The sequence below is a fragment of the Tamandua tetradactyla genome, chromosome 16 (assembly GCF_023851605.1).
Source record: "Tamandua tetradactyla isolate mTamTet1 chromosome 16, mTamTet1.pri, whole genome shotgun sequence".
NCBI classification, from domain to species: Eukaryota; Metazoa; Chordata; class Mammalia; order Pilosa; family Myrmecophagidae; genus Tamandua; species Tamandua tetradactyla.
The window spans coordinates 28,906,346-28,924,375 of NC_135342.1; positions in this window are offsets into that span (position 1 = coordinate 28,906,346).

Genomic DNA, 18,030 nt, shown 5'->3' on the forward strand with positions numbered 1-18,030 from the left:
ATTTATTGAAGAGATTGGTCTGTCCCAGGTGAGTTGGATTGACTGCCTTATCAAAGATCAATTATCCATAGATGAGAGGGTCTATATCTGACTACTCTATATGGTTCCACTGGTCAGTATATCTATCTTCATGCCAGTACCATGATGTTTCAAAACAGCTATTTTTGTAGCTTTGTAATATGCCTTAAAGTCAGGTAGAGACCTCCAACTTCTTTTTTCTTTCTCAGGATACTTTTAGCTGTTTGGGGCACCTTACCCTTCCAGATAAATTTTGTTATTGGCTTTTCTATTTTTGAAAAGTAAGTTTTTAGGATTTTAATTGGTACTGCATTGAATCTGTAAATCAATTTAGGTAGAATTGACATCTTAACTATATTTAGTCTTCCAATCTGTGAACACAGTATGCACTTCCATTTATTTAGGTCTTCTGTGATTTCTTTTAACATTTTTTTTATAGTTTTCTTTGTATAGGTCTTTTGTCTCTTTAGTTCAATTTATTCCTAAATATTTTATTCTTTTGGTTGCAATTGTAAATGGAATTTTTTTCATGATTTCTCCCTAAAATTGTTCATTAATTGTCTCTAGAAACACTACAGATTTTTGAGTGTTGATCTTGTAACCTGCCACTTTTCTGTACTCATTTATTAGCTCTAGTAGTTTTGCTGTGGATTTTTCAGGGTTTTTGACATATAGTATCATATCATTTGCAAGCAGTGAGAGTTTTACTTCTTCCTTTCCAATTTTGATGCCTAGTATTTCTTTTTCTTGTCTAGTTGCTCTGGCTAGAACTTCCAACACAATGTTGAATAACAGTGGTGATAGTGGACATCCTTGTCTTGTTCCTGATCTTAGGGGGAAAGTTTTCAGTTTTTCCCCATTGAAGATGATGTCAACTGTGGATTTTTCATATACTCCCTTTATCATGTCGAGGAAGTTCCCTTCTATTTCTATCCTTTGAAGTGTTTTCAACAGGAAAGAATGTTGAGTTTTGTCAAATGCCTTTTCTGCATCAATTGAGATTATCATGTGGTTTTCCTGCTTTGATTTGTTGATATGGTGTATTACATTAATTGATTTTCTTATGTTGAACCATCCTTGCATACTTGGGATGAATCCTACTTGGTCATGCTGTATAATTCTTTTAATGTGCTATTAGATTCAAATTGCAAGAATTTTATTGAGGATTTTTGTATCTATATTCATTAGACAGATTGGTCTGTAGTTTTCTTTTTTTTGTAGTATCTTTGTTTGGCTTTGGTATGAGGGTGATGTTGGCTTGTAGAATGAGTTATGTAGCTTTCCCTCCTCTTCCGTTTTTTTTTTTTAAAGTTTGAGCAGGATTGGTACCAATTCTTTCTTGAATGTTTGGTAGAATTCACGTGTGAAACCATCTGGTTCTCAACTTTTATTTTTTGGGAGCTTCTTAATGACTGATTCAATTTCCCTACTTGTGATTGGTTTTTTGAGGTCGTCCATTTCTTCTCGAGTCAATGTTGGTTGTTCATGCCTTTCTAGGAAGTTGTCCATTTTATCTACATTGTCAAGTTTAGTAGCATAAAGTTGTTCATAATATCCTCTCATTACTTCTTTTATTTCTGTGGGGTCAGTAGTTATGTCTCCTCTTCCATTTCTGATTTTATTTATTTGCATCCTCTCTCTTCTTCTTTTTGTTAACCTCACTAAGGGCACATCAATCTTATTGATTTTTCTCCTAGAACCAACTTCTGGTTTTATTGATTTTCTCAATTGTTTTCATGTTTTCAATTTCATTTATTTCTGCTCTTACCTTCATTATTTCTTTCCTTTTGCTTGCCTTGGGGTTAGTTTGCTGTTCTTTCTCTACTTCTTCCAAGTGAACAGTTAATTCCTCCATTTTTGCTCTTCTTTTTTGATATAGTTATTTAGGGCAATTAATTTCCCTCTTAGTACTGCCTTTGATGCTTCCCATAAATTTTGATATGTTGTGTTTTCATTTTCAGTTGCCTCGAGATATTTACAGATTTCTCTTGTAATTTCTTCCTTGACCCACTCATTGTTTAAGAGTGTGTTGTTGAACCTCCATATATTTGTGAATTTTCTGGCACTCTGCCTACTATTGAATTCCAACTTCATTCCTTTATAATATAAGAAAGTGTTTTGCATGATTTCAATCTTTTTTAATATATTGAGACTTGCTTTGTGACCCAGCATATGGTCTATCCTCGAGAATGATCCATGAGCACTTGAGAAAAGGTGTATTCTGCTGCTGTGGGGTGTAATGTTCTAGACATGTCTGTTAAGTCTAGCTCATTTATTGTATTATTCAAATTCCCTGATTCTATATTGATCCCCTGTCTAGGTAATCTGTCCAGTGATGAGAGTGGGAAATTGAAGTCTCCGACTATTATGGTAGTTGTGTCTATTTTCTTTTCAGTGTTTGCCTCATGCATTTTGGACTATTCTGGCTTGGTGTACAAATATTTATGATTGTTATGTCTTTTATTGAATTGTTCTTTTTATTGATATATAATGTCCTTCTTTGCCTCTTTTAACTGTTTTAGATTTGCAGTCTAATTTGTTGGATATTAGTACAGGTGCTCCTGCTCTTCTCTGATTGTTATTTGTATAAAATATCTCTTCCCAACCTTTCACTTTCAACCTATGATTATCCTTGGGTCTAAGATGCATTTCCTGTAGACAGCATACAGATGGGTCCTGTTTTTTAATCCACTTGGCCAGTCTATGTGTTTTGATTTGGGAGTTTAATCCATTAACATTTGGTGTTGTTACTCTATGGGCAGTACTTCCTTTTACCATTTTGCCTTTTGGATTTTATATGTCATATCTAATTTTTCTTCTTTTTACCTTTACTGATAGCCCTCATTTCTACACTCTTCTCCACACCTCTCTCTCCTGTCTTTTCATATCTATCTCTAGTGCCTCCCTTTAGTATCTCTTGCAGAGCTGGTGTCTTGGTCACAAATTCTCTCAGTGATTTTTTTGTCTGTCCTCATTTTTGAAAGACAGTGTTGCTGGATATAGAATTCTTGGTTGGCAGTTTTTCTCTTTAATAATTTAAATATATCATCCCACTGTCTTCTCGCCTTCATGGTTTCTGCTAAGAAATCTATGCACAGTTTTATTGGGCTTTCTTTGTATGTGATGGATTGCTTTTCTCTTACTGCTGTCAAGATTCTCTCTTTCTCTTTGACCTCTGACATTCTGATTAGTAAGTGTCTTGGAGTACGTCTGTTTGGATCTATTCTGTCTGGGGTATGCTGCACTTCTTGGATCTGTAATTTTAAGTCTTTCATAAGAGTTGAGAAATTTTAAGTAATAATTTCCCCCATTAGTATTTCTCCTCCTTTTCCCTTCTCTTCTCCTTCTGGGACACACACAACACATAAATTCATGTGCTTCATTTTGTCATTCAATTCTCTGAGCCCCTGCTCAAAGTTTTCCATTCTTTTCCCTATATTTTCTTTTGATGGTCAGATTTCAGAAGTTCCATCCTCCAGTTCACTAATCTTATCTTCTACCTATTGAAATCTGATCTTGTAGATTTCCATTTTTTTTATCTCTTCTACTATGCCTTTCATTCCCATAAGTTCTGTGATTTGTTTTTCTCAGATTTTTTATTTCTTCTTTTTGTTCATCCCTTGCCTTCTTTATAATCTCCCTCAATTCACTGATTAGATTTTTGATGAGGTTTTCCAAGTCAATTCAAACATTCTGAATTAATTGTTTCAACTCCTGTATCTAATTTGAATTGTTGGTTTGTTCCTTTGACTGGGCCATATCTTCAATATTCCTAGTATTATTCATTATTTTTTGCTGGCATTTAGGCATTTAATTACCTTAATTAGTTTATTCTGGAGATTGTTTTTACTTTTTTTTTTCTACCTAGGATTTTCTTGCTGGATGACTTTGTTGTCTATTTGTTCTTTGACATTCAGTTCAGCTTATTCTGGACCTCTGACTTAGGTTTTGTTTAACACATCAGAATTTTTCAGTTCTTGTTTTCTTGTTTTTTGCCCTGTCTGTATAGTGCCTTTTTTACCCCCCTTAGGAGGGTCTCCTTAAGGTATTATAGACCCCACTCAGATTTTCCCAGACCAAACTGGCCTCCTGTCAGGAGGAAAGACTCACCTGCATCAATTTTCCCTGAGGGTGACACCCAGCAGATTGGAAGGCTTTCTTATGAAGCCTCTGGGCTCTCCATTTTTCCTATCCTGCCCAGTATGTGGCACTCATCTGCCTGCTGGTCCCACCAGCATAAGGTGATGTGGTACCTTTAACTTTAGCCGACTCTCCCTGCTGGGGGCATTGTGGAGACAGAGGAGAGGTTGTAGCCTGGTTTTAATTGCTTCACTTTTCCAAACCCTGGGGTCTGAACTCCTTGCGGGAGGGATTCCTCCTGAGCTGGGCCCCACCCCTCTCCTAGGGAAGGCACAGACTCCAGACAAATACTCAAACAAGCTTAATTCTGCTTGTGCCTGGGGAAGTGGAGCCCAAGAATCCTGCAGCTGTATCCAAAGAGCAGTCAAGCCATAGAAACACAGCCACCAAAATGAAAGAGAAAAATCTTTTTCAGAGCAGGACCCCCATTCCTCAGGTTTGCCAATCAAGAGCTTGAATTGGTACGTTGCTCTGTGTATCTCCAGGTCCTATGTGTCCTCACCTTTCCTTCAGGACCCAGATCTTTTCAAATCCAAAAAAAAAAAAAAAAAAAACCTCTGTTTTCTTTTCTTTTTCTGTCAGCCCTCCCTTCTCTGCTGGGGTAAAAACCAGTGACCTCTGCTTTTACTCGAGGTTCAGTTGAGCTTGAGGCCTATTTTTAATAGTCAGAATTTCCTAATTAATTCCACAATTGGAGTTTGGATGTGCTCTGCCCCTGCTGCTGGTAAACTCTCTTTCCTTTCCTCTCTGGGAAGCAGCCTGTGCAGGAGGGGTGCTGGCCACTTTGGCTTGGGGAACTCACAGTTCTGGGTGGGCTCACAGCCAGTCCAGCTGGTCCAGACTGGTGTACACTGTGTGTCCCACCACTGAAATGGCCCCAGCAGTTGTTCTGTACTGTTCTTGGCTATTTATTACTACTCTGGAGGACAAACTAAATCCCACATCTCACTAATCCCACATCTTGGCCCCCAGTCTGTTTTGACTTTTATTGTATTTGTATTATTACTTAAGTGGTTTAAGGCTTCATGATATTGTAATGGAATGAAGGTATTTTGTATATGGAAATAACATGTCTTTTGAGGGTCCAGAGAGTGGAATGTGCCAGTTTGAAACTTTTGGGTATCCTAGAAAAGGCATGTTTTTTTTTGTTGTTGTTTTTTGTTTTGGTTTTTTTGGCATGGGCACATACCAGGAATTGAACCTGGGTCTCTGGCAAGGCAGGCAAGAACTATTCCTGCTGAGCCACCATGGCCCAAAAGCCATTTTAAAAAATCCTGATTCAATAGTTTTGGGTGGGATCTTTTTGATTAAGTAGTTTCCATGGAGATGTGACACACCCAATTGTCAGTGGGACATTTTGATTAGCTGGTTTCTCCACCCATTAGAGGTGGGTCACTTACTGGAGTTCTTTAACTTTAACAGGAAATCATTTTGGAAAAATCTTCAGAGCCCACACAAACAGAGATATTTGGAGATGCAGAAAGAAAATGCCCCAGGAAAGCTGTGTGAAATAAGAATCCAGGAAAGTTAACTTATGTTGCCGTGTGCCTTCCCAGCTGACAGATGTGTTCTGGAACCATTGGTCTTTCTTGAGTCAAGGTATCTTTTTCTGGATGCCTTAGTTTGGGCATTTTTGTGGGCTTGGGACAGTAAACTTGTAGCTTTGTAAGAATTCGAGAATTTGAGAGTTTTGCCACGCAAAGGAAGACTCCAAGAGACGTTCTCTCATGCAACACGCAAGGGGTTTATTTACCACACATGCATGGGGCTCACTGAACACGCAGGAACAGAGAGCCCAGAGCCTGGGTTTTGGGAAGCTTTTTGAGGGCCAGGATAAGGGGGTGGGGTTTGAGGGTTGAACATGAGTTACAGGTTCTGCTTTATGCAGGAAGTAGATAACGAACATTTTGCAAGAAGTAGATAACAAACATTTTTCAAGAAGCAGATAACAAACATTTTTCGCACATGAGTCATGGGAGCTGCTTCATGCAAGAAGCAGCTGTCTCGTGCAAAACTCCCTTACTCAACCTTCTCAGTTGCATTCTTAGATAAACTTCCTCCGGCAGTTACAACCTTGCATAACCAAGGCAGCAGAAAACCTTGCATAACAAAGGCAGCAGATAACCGCCCCTGGGAAGTCCCGGGTTGTTTTTCTTAGCCTGATGGGGCCCATAACTCTTTTCTTTACAATCCTTCTTTACATAAGAAAAGTTAGCTACTGTTAAGTTTTATAAAATCCTTCTTTACATAAGAAAAGTTAGCTACTGTTAAGTTTTATAAAATCCTTCTTTACAGCTTAATAAATCTCCTTTACAAAAGTCAACCCAATTCTGTTATATTGCATTCTGCCAATATTTCCAAATAAAACACCTATATTACAAAAATTGAAAAGAGCAGAAATTAAGGACTTAACTGCTCACCTGGAAGACCTAGAGAAAGAACAGCAAACTAACCCCAAAGAAAAGAGAAGAAGAGAAGTGACAAAGATTATAGCATAAATAAATGAATTGGAGGACAGAAAAAAAAACAGCAGAGAGAATCAATAAAATCAAGAGCTTGTTCTTTGAGAAAATTAATTAAATCAATGGATCCTTAGCTAGAGTGCAAAAGAAAAAAAGAAAGAAGTTACAAATAAATAAAATCAGAAGTGAGCAGGGAGTCATTACAATGGACCCTGAAGAGATAAAAAGAAATAATAAGAGGGTACCATTAACAACTAAATACCAACAAACTAGACAGCTTAGATGAAAAGGACAATTTCCTAGAAAAAAATGAACAACATATACTGACTCAAGAAGAAATAGAAGACTTCATCAAACCAATCACAGGTAAAGAGATTCAATCAGTCATCAAAAACATTTCTACAAAAATAAGCCCATGGCTGGATGGTTTCACAGGAGAATTTAATCCAAGCATTCTAGAAATAACTAATACTATCCCTGCTCAAATTGCTCCAAAAATTTGAGGGAAAAGAACACTATCTTACTCATTTCATGAAGCTAACATCACTCTAAAACCAAAACAAGAAAAATAAACTACAAGAAAGAAAACTACAGGCCAATCTCCCTAATGAATATAGATGGAAACTGTTCAACAAATACTTGCAAATTGAATCCAATAGCACAGTAAAGAATTATACACTACAATCAAGTGAATTTTATTCCAGGCATGCAAGGTGACTAAACACAAGAAAGTCAATCAATATAATACAACACATTAACAAAATCAAAGGAAAAAGTTACATGATCATCTTGATTGATGCTTAAATCCGATTGACAAAAATTCAGCATTCCTTTTCTGATAAAATCACTTCAAAAAGTAGGGATTGAAGGAAACTTCCTCAATATGACAAAAGGCATATATGAAAAGCCCACTTTCAGCATCATACTCAATGGTGAGAGACTGAAAGCCTTCCCCCTAAGACCAAGAATGAAACAAGGGTACCCAAACTTCATCACTATTATTTAACATTGTGATAGAAGTTATACGTAGAGTAATTAGCCAAAAAAAAAAAAAGAAAAGTGAAAGGCATCAGAATTAGAAAGGAAAAGTAAAACAGTCACTATTTGCATGATATGATTCTATATTCAGAAAATCCCAAGAAATGTATGACAAAGCTACTTGAACTAATAAACAAATTCAGCAAAGAGGTGGGATACAAGATTAATGCATGAAAATTAGTAATGTTTCTATGCACTAATAATAACCTAACTGAGGAGGCAATTAAAAAAAAATTCATTTTCAATAGCAACTAAAATAATCAAATATCTAGGAATAAACTTAACCAAGGATGTAAAGGACTTGTACCCAGAAAACTAAAATATTGCTAAAAGAAATAAAAGAAGACTTAAATAGGTGTAAAGACTCCGTGTTCATGGATAGAAAGGTTAAATATCATAAAGATTTTGATCTACAGATTCAATGCAATACCAATCAGAATTCCAACGATCTACTTTGAGGACTTGTAAAAGCTAGTTATCAAATTTATTTGAAAGGAAAAGAGGCTTCAAATAGCCAAAACATCCTGAAAAAAGAATGAAATGGGAGGAGAGATAACTCCTGTCTTTAAAGCTCATTATAAGCCACAGTGGTCAAAATAGCATGATACTGGCACAAAAATAGACATATTGATCAATGGACTCAAATTGAGACTTCAGAAATAGATCTACAGATCCATGGTCAGTTAATTTTTTTCATTAAAATAGACATTTTTATTATGTATTTTTCAGACATACAGAAAATAGAAAAAACAGTAAAATGAACAGCCATGTACATACCACTTAGATACCATAATTAACATTTTGCCATATATACTTCACAGACACACACACACACCTACATTTTTAAAAATATTGTTATTGAGAAATATCCACACACATACAGTCCAGCCATATTGTGTAGTCAGTGGCTCCCAGTATCATCACATGGTTGTGTATTCTTCACCATGATCATTTTTAGAACATTTGCATCACTCAAGAAAAAAAAGGAACAAAGTTAGGATATTTGAGGTATTGATTTTATATTTTGGATAGAATTTATGATATGTGACTATATCTCAACAAAAACTGAAGAGTGAAAAATGACTAAATAAATAAACAGAAAGATACAAGTACTGCAGAAGATGGAGAGAGAGATATACTTATTCAATGTTGGTAGGAAAGTAGAATGATCACCATAGGATTAGGCGATCCTGTTACTAGGAGTATACTCAGAAGAACTGAAAGCAGAGACATGAATATACATTTTCACACTAATGACTATAGCATCATTATTCCATGATAGCCAATGGATGGAGATGGCTGAAGGGCCCATCTCTGAGGAGCAGAAGGATGAGCTATGACGTATACATACAATGGAATATTGTGTGGCTACAGAAGGAATGAAGTCACGAGGCATACAACAAGGTGACTTAAACTTGAGGACATTTTGTTGAGCAAGATAAGCCAAAAACAAAAGGACAAATATTGTATGGTCTCATTTAGAAAATACTTATGAGAAAACTAGAGCCTAGATTGTAAGCTCTTACAGTAGCCACATTTATTCCTTAGTTTTAAGTGTTATTTCTAAATTCTGAGATGCTGTGCTCTTTGCGTATAGCTTGGCAGTTCCCTGGATTTATAGGTATCTATATGACACCTAAGACTCAGAGTTAGAGTTCTACAGCTCTGAAAGTCAGCAGTACTCCATACAGCAGCTGTTAAAGAGATGAAAATGAGATTAGACTTCAATTAGAGATATGAATGAAGCTGTTCTTGTTGGGACTAAGGTAAATCAGAATATAGTATAAAGGATGATATTGTCTGTATTTTAGGCTTTTTTTTTTTTTGCATGGGCAGGCACTGGGAATTGAACCTAAAATACATAGAGCCTAGAATAGTGAAATGAGATCTGATGATTCTACATAGCCTAAGGTAATACCATGAAACAGTCCAGAGTATTTAGGACAGATAATAAAAATTCTAACCCACCTGGAAATTTTCTGATATTCTCTCAAGCACTGGGGAGTTCCAATTTAACAAGCCAAGCCCTCAATCTTGAGGCTGGCCCTTCTGAAACTTATTTCTGTAATGGTAAGCTAAGCCTACTTAAAAACATGCCTAAGAGTTACCCCTAGAGAACCTCTTTTGTAGCTCAGATGTGGTTTCTCTCTAAGCAAAACTCTGCAAATAATCTCATTACCCTCTCCCTTATGTGGGACATATCTTTCATGGGTGTATATCTCCCTAGAAATGCAAGACATGACTCCCAGGGATGAGCCTGGCCCTGGCATCATGGGATTGAGAATGCCTGCTTAACAAGATTGAGAGAATCTTTATTTTTGATCACTGAATGATCAAATGAGAGGGAGGACTTCTAACAAAGAAGTTTGGATTTAACAAATGATTATGACTACTGAGTCATTATATTAGCTTCTAGTGTATCAGAACAGCCATTAGGAAATACCTGAAATTATGGAACTCTAACGCATAATATACTTTGAAATTTCTCTATAATTACATGTTAAACTACTTTGAAATTTATCACTTTTCTGAATATATGTTATATTTCACAATAAAAGATGTTTAAAAAATCAGTACAATACCTTGAAAAGCAAATTTTAAATTCTGCTCTTAAATACTGCTATTAAACATATTTCCAATTCTGCAGACAGATTTTCTTGTATTCCACAAACTCTCCATGTATCCTTAAGTTTCAGTTTGCTAAAGCAGCTGGAATGTAATATAACTGAAATGGATTGGCTTTTACAAAGGGGATTTATTAAGTTACAAAAGTCCTAAGGTCATGAAAATGTCCAAATTAAGACATCCAGAGATGGATACTTCGACTCTGAAGAAAATGCTGATTGTGTCTGGGGTTTCTGTCACATGGGAAGGAACATGGTGACATCTACTGTCTTTTCCTGGTTTCTGGTTTCAAACAGCTCTCTCCCTCTCCTGTGGGCTTTCTGGTACCTCCTGTGGCAGTTTCCTTCTACATTTCCAAACTTTAGTGTCTAGGTCTCTGCACTCTACATTGGCTCTGTGCTCTTTTCTCTCTCTCCGAGCTCCTTTAAGGACTCCAGTAAACTAATTAAGACTCACCTTGAATGGGCAGTGCCACAACTTCATGGAAATAATCTAATCAAAAGGTCTCATCTACAGTTGGGTTGGTCATTGTCCATGAAAACAACCTAAACAAAAGACTCCACCCCAAATAACTAATCAAGATCCTCCTTGAATGAGTGGTGCCACAACTCCATCTAATCTAAAGGCCACACCCACAAGTGGGTGTATCTCATCTCCATGGAAACAATCCAATCAAAGTTTCCCACCCTAAATGATAGGTTTGGCCCCCAAAATTGGATCAGTATTAAAACATGGCTTTTCTGGAGTACATAATAGTTTCAAACCAGCACAGCCAAGTAATATGATAATTCTATATTTAAGTTTTTGAGAAACTGCAATATTGCTTTCTATAGTGGCTGCATTATTTTACATCCCCACCAACAATGCACTAGAGCTCCCTAGTCTTCAACACTTGTTATTTTCCATTTTTAAATAAAAGCCTTCCTTATCTTTATGAGTGTGAAGTGGTATCACATGTTTTATATTTACATTTCCCTAGAAGTGGATGATATTAAGCATCTTTTCACATGTTTATTGGCTACTTATATATCTTTGGAGAAATTTCTATTCAAGTTCTTTGCCCACATTTTTAATTGGGTTTTCTTATTCTTTAATTTCATTACAAGTTCTTCATATTTTCTGGGCATTAAGCCTTTATCTGATACACAATATAAAATTATTTTTTCCCATACTGTAAGTTATCTTTTTGCCTTATTGATGATTTCCTTTAATCATCAATTTCCTTTAATAAACTAGTTTATATTTTTGATGAAATGAAGTTTATCTATCTTTTTTAGTTGCTTATGATTTAGGTATATCTAAGTATTCATTGGTGAATCTCAGGTAATGAAGATTTACCTTGTGTATCTTCTAAATGTTTTGTAGTTTTAGCTCTTTTTATTATGTGTAAGATTGATAAATGGAAAATGTTTATGTGTTAAGTACAAAAAAGGGACATAAAATTGTTTATACAGAAGAATAACATCTATATGAACACACCAAAAATCTATGAAAAGAGATGTCTGGAGGAATATTTAACACCATAAGATTAACAGTGGTGGTATTTGGGTTTCAAAATGATTCTTTTAAAAATTCCTAAGATTTCCTTAATAAACATTAATTATGATTGCAATGGGGAAAATCTTCAAAAAAGTACACCACTGACTGGTAGTTGAGCAGTGCAATTTCACCACCACCTACACATAGGTGGCTTTGGCCTGGACTCTTAAGAGGGTAGCAAGGAGCTTTTTCCCTCTGAAGTGAGCTTAATCATTCCTGATTCCTGCAAAGTCCATCCATCCTGGCCCCAGCCCTCTGTTTCTCTGGCCCATAGCCTTCTTTATCCCTTTAAATCTGCCTCATGCCTACCACATCTCTGGTTGCTTCCAGTTTCAACTTTTCCATTTCTTTCCCAGCTCAGGAGGCAGATCTGCAGCCTCAAGGCCCCCAAAAGGGGCCATGAAGTGGCATGTATGAAGAACATGGCATTCCAACTTTGGACATATGGGTAATCTCAAATAAAAAACATTTTCCTGTTCCTGCTTGGCAAATGATACTTAGTGGCTGCACTGCTTGCTGATGCTAATTATGCAGCCTTTCTTGTTAACCCAGTTCTAAGTATTCTCTCTAAACAGTTCCTCCTACTGTAACCAGAGTTCTGCTGGCACCAGTAGCTGAGCTTCACTACAGGTTCAGAGTTTTGCTGTGAGAAAGTATTCAAGGATAAGAAATAAAGTGAAAGCAAACAGAAAGGTTTATCAATGCTAAAGTACACACTAAAGGAATTAGCATGGATGTGCTCAAGAAAGAGATACACACCAGGCTGAGCAGTTGGTTTTATAGGAGCTTTAATGTGCTTATATGTATTTTTTAATTCCCCCATCATTGTCAGGTGTTCATACTGTTTCAAAAGAGAAGATTATCACCTGCACTTGTGGCTTTCTGGTTATGTGCTTATCACATTGTTTCAAAGAGTTCTTTCTGTCCATCCGATAGGAAAGTAGTTTGCAACATTCACAGCAGGAGCTAGTGTTGAGGTCATGTCTCAATTCATCCTGGGGTGCTGGCAGTGAAACTTTTAGGCCTTTCACAACCAGGTAGAGGATTAGTGATCATAGCCCAGATGCTGTATTCTATCCTGCCTCAATTACCCCGAGTTAGACCCTGTTCTAGTTTGCCAGCTGCCAGAATGCAATATACCAGAAACGGAGTGGCTTTTAAAAAGGGGAATCTAGGCGGGCCGCGGTGGCTCAGCGGGCAAGAGTGCTTGCCTGCCATGCCGGAGGACCTCGGTTCGATTCCCGGCCCCAGCCCATGTAAAAAACAAACAAACAAACAAACAAAATATAATAAAACAAGAAAATGTTTAAAGATGTTTCTCTTCCTTCCTTCCTTCCATCCTTCCTTCCTTCTCTCTGTCTTTCCTTCCCTTCCTCCCTCTCTCTTTAAAAAAAAAAAAAAAAAAAAAAGGGGAATCTAATAAGTTGCAAGTTTACAGTTCTAAGGCCGAGAAAATGTCCCAGTTAAAACAAGTCTATAGAAATGTCCAATCTGAGGCATCCAGGGAAAGATACCTTGGTTTAAGAAGGTCGATGAAGTTCAAGGTTTCTCTCTCAAGTGAGAAGGCACATGGCAAACACAGCCACAGTTTCTCTCTCATCTGGAAAGGCACATGGTAAACACAGTCAGGGTTCCTCTCTCATCTGGAAGGGCACATGGAAGACATGGCATCATCTGCTAGCTTCTTCTCCTGGCTTCCGGTTTCATGAAGCTCCCCAGGAGGCATTTTCCTTCTTCATCTCCAAAGGTCGCTGGCTGGTTGACTTCAGCTTCTTGTGGCTATGTAATTCTGCTCTGCTCTCTCAGAATCTCCTCATTCTCCAAAATGTTTCCTCTTTTGTAGGATTCCAGTAAACCAATCAAGACCCACCCAAATGGGTGGAGACATGTTGTCACCTAATGCAAAAACATGACTATGTTACAATTCACCCCACACCACAACTCTTAAAATCTTTCCACCACTTCTTCAGCATAAGTCCTTGAGTATGGGAACAGGAGGGTAAAGGTTTACAGCCTGTGATGTTGAGAAATGAGGCACAGTTACAGCAGAAAGATAGACAAATATACAAACAAAACAAGATATATATAAACAGCAAGATAGACAAATAATACTGCCAGTGTGCCAATAAGAAGAATATAAATTCAACCCAAATGAGTGAGCCCAGAAGAAAAGGTGTATATGAACCATAGCATTTGGAAATGGTTTATAGAATTTTGTAAGTGTGCTAAGGCATTGGTAACATTTGTATGTTCATCAGGTACATATGAGCAACAAGTAGTGCCAGTCATCACATAAGTACCACCTTGAAAAGCAGTGAGCATATGGCTCAAGTACCACCTGGAGAGGCAGTGAACATATTTAACATATAGTTTTGTAACACTACTTCTTTCATTTGTTCAGTTTTTCAATTTAAAAGTTATATACTATGTTTGCTATCTTTAAGAAGATTTTATAGATAGAACAACTAGACAGAGGTTCAACAAGGAAATAGAGATAAACAATTTGATAAACCAATTATACCTAAGAGACATATATAGGTCATCACATCCAAAAGACACATTCTTCTCTAGTTCTCATGGTATATTATTCAGGTTAGATCATATTGTGGCACAAAACAGGTCTGTAAATTTAAAAACATTGAAATTATTCAAAGCGCTTCCTCTGATTACAATGGAATGAAGCTGGAAATCAATAACCACAAAAGAATGAGAAAGAATTATTCACCATGACCAAGTGGGGTTTATACCAGGAATGCAAGGATGGTGCAACACAAGAAAATCAATTAATGTAAGGCAGCACATTAACAAATCGAAAGGGAAAAATCACATGAATACTTTGATTGCTGCTGAAAAAGCATTCGGCAAAATTCAACATTTTCCTTCTTCATCTCTAAACATCTCTGGCTACATGGGCTCTTGTGGTTCTCGTGGATCTGATGCTTTTTCCAAAATAGTTTCTTCTTAAAGGGCTCAAGTAAGCAACCTCACCTTGAATGGGTGGAGACACAACACCAAGGAAGCCATCTAATTAAAAGTCACCACCCACAACTGAATGGGTCACATCTCCATGGGAAGAATAAAAAAGCTCCCAGCCAGCAATATTGAATGAGGATTAAAGCATGTGGCTTTTCTGGGGTCCACCATAGATTCAAACTGGCACATGGGGCCACTTTCATTATTTTTCAACCTGAGTATCCCATTATTGCAGCACCATTTGTTGAATTTTTTGTTTGTTCTATTTGTGTTTTGTTTGTTTTGCTTGTTTGTTTTTTTGGGGAAGGACATGGACTAGGAACGAACCCCAGGTCTCCTGCATAGCAGGTGAGAATTCTACCACTGAACTACACTTGCACCCCATAGTTGCTATTTCAAATGGATTTTTTCCCTTCATTGACTCCTCAGTTAGGTCATTGCTTGTGTATGGAAACATTACTGAGTTTTGCATATTAATTTTCTATCCCATTACCTTGCTGAATTTGCTCAACTAACATTGTTGTAGACTTCTTAGGATTTTTCTAGTCATCTGCAAATAATGGAAGTTTTACTTCTTCCTTTCCAACCTGGATGCCATTTCTTTCTTTTTCCTGCCTGATTGTTCTAGCTAGAACTTCTAGTACAATGTTGAATAATACTGGTGAAGAGGACATGATTGTTTGTTCCTGATCTTAAGGGGAAAGCTTTCTGTCTCTCTCCATTGAGTATGATGCTGGCTATGGGTTTTTCTTATATGCCCTTCCAACAAGGAAAGTTAGAAAATACCCCTAAAGAGTGGGAGAAAGAGCAAAGAAGATGGTGGAGTTGTATAGAGAAGGTAGGGGTTAACAAATGAGTATGATTGCTGAATCATTAACTTGATATTTCTTTTAATTCCAGCATCTAAGAGCAGCTAGAAGTAAAACCCTAAAATTGTGGAATTGTAACTCATGCCAAACTCTGAAATCTCTTCTACAATTAATTCTTGTGATGTGCTTTGAAATTGATTGCTTTTTTTGTGTATATGTCATTTTTCACAAAAAAGAAAAAAAATTGAGTGTGATGATAAATGCACAGCTATATGATGATATTGTGATAAAATATGATTGTATATTATGGATGATTACATGGTATGTGAATACATAAGATTTATCAATAAAATTTTTTTTTAAAAAAATAACAGTCTTACCCACCACTTGAAGTGTCATCTAGGGCCCATTGAGATCAGTGTTCCTTGGCAAGGTCTAGGGAGCCATCGATCTGGGTCCCCTTTAGTCCCAATCTGGGGAGACCACTAGGGCTCACAGGGAAAACTTGATCCCCCCTTGGTGTTTTGATGTACTCCTGGGTCCAGTGTCCAGCTTTCCCACATTTAGGGCAGGGCCCTGGAGGCTCTCTCTCATCCCTGGGGCTACTTCCATCCTTGAGGCATTCTTACCTCCAGTGCCTTAACTCTCTACACCAATGGCAGATTCCAGGAAGCTTCTGCCCAGGGTAGCCCTGAGCTGACTGTTTATCATTTACAGCTACAGCTATGAGCCTTGTCTTATTCTGGTCTCTCCATGTCCACAGTCTAGTCCCGGTTATTAAAGACAGAAAAGGCAGTACTCATAAGGTCACTCATAGGCATTTAGGGCCCTTAGGTCATCTTTTGTTACTTCCTCATTATGTCTGGGTCTGAATGGCCTAGGAAGTAGGCTTTTAACACAATTTGTCCTTTCAGATGGTAAACCTTACAACTTTCCTTAGGGTCTTGACAATAAAAAGCTAGCCTGGGATTTCACACCATTTCCCTTCTTTTTTGAAAAACGATCTAATTGGAGAATGGTCTTAAAGCCAAGAGTGCTGTTTTGAGGATAGTGCTCCCCACATTCTAACTTATACTCCTCTTTTAACTCAGTGGTTGGTGTGCTTATCACATTGTTTCAAAGAGCTCTTTCTTTCTACTTGATAGGAAACTAGCTTGCAACCTTTGCAGCTGGAGCTAGTAGTTAGGTCATTATTCACTTCATCCTGGGGTGCCAGCAGTGAAACTTTTAACCCAGTCACAACCAGGTAAAGGAGTAGTGACCATAACCCAGATACCTTTTTCTATCCTACCTCACTCCCCTGGATTTTCAATCACCTCTTAGAGGCCAGGGGTGGGCAGTAACAGCTCTGATCATTTGACTTCCATAAGACCTCCTGCTCCTGGAAGGCAGAGTAGCAGCACATTGGATGGCCGGCATCTTGGCAGCTGCAGGCTCCATCTATGTTTAGGTAAGTCATACACCCTTTGCCCTTTTAGTTTGAGGGACAAATCAAAATTGCTAGTGATTCAGTCTATTCCTGCAGCTGAACAGAAGCATTAATGCCTTGCTTTATCCCCCAAGGAGCTATGTACTCTTGAATAAGTCATAACCTCATTGAGCATCAGCTTTGAGATCTGCGGAAAGTATGTGTGCTGCCTGATTAAATGTTTATTTGGGAACTGAATGAAATAACACTACTCATCTTGCTCTAAGGAGGCCAAAGCAGGGGAAGAAAAGGTCATGAACCAGCATTGGCTCATCTCAACCCAGGGCTTGCTAGAGCCTCTCCCTCCCAAAAGAAGGCAAGGAAAAGAAGCAAGGAGATGAATAACACAAAAGGATGACCTGTAATTGGTAGAGGTCTCAGACAGACTGAAAACGCTCGGGTTCCAGTATCCTGTCCTCAGATGCCACAAGCTAGGCACAAAAGGTATGCAAGAATGACTTTCACACACATACAAGCATCACCAGGGAAAAGAGTGATTTATACTGCAGAGGAAGCCTACAAATAAAGCTTCAGAAACACAAGGTAGTTATCCCAAGACAGTGGGAAACAGCAAACCCTTAAAGCTTTGCTTCATTCAGTCTCCTGAAGGGTAACAGGTAATGGGTAAGATCCACTAACATTATTAGTAAGGATGCAGTCTTTCTCCTGGGCCTCAGGATTCATTTGGCTGAACTCTGAGTAACTTTTGATGATTACAAGGAAACCAGATTTCATAACATCCTTAAACTATATACATATATCACTATTTTTATCATTATATATAGTTTAAGGATGTTAAACTTATATAGTTACATTATGTATATATACACATAGATATTTAAATGGAGGTGCATACACTGTGCTAAAATACAAACAAAAATCAAATGTCATTTAAAAAGGGTAAATATAAGATATAACACAACACAGGCCTATATCTAGCTCTTGGTTGGGGAACTGG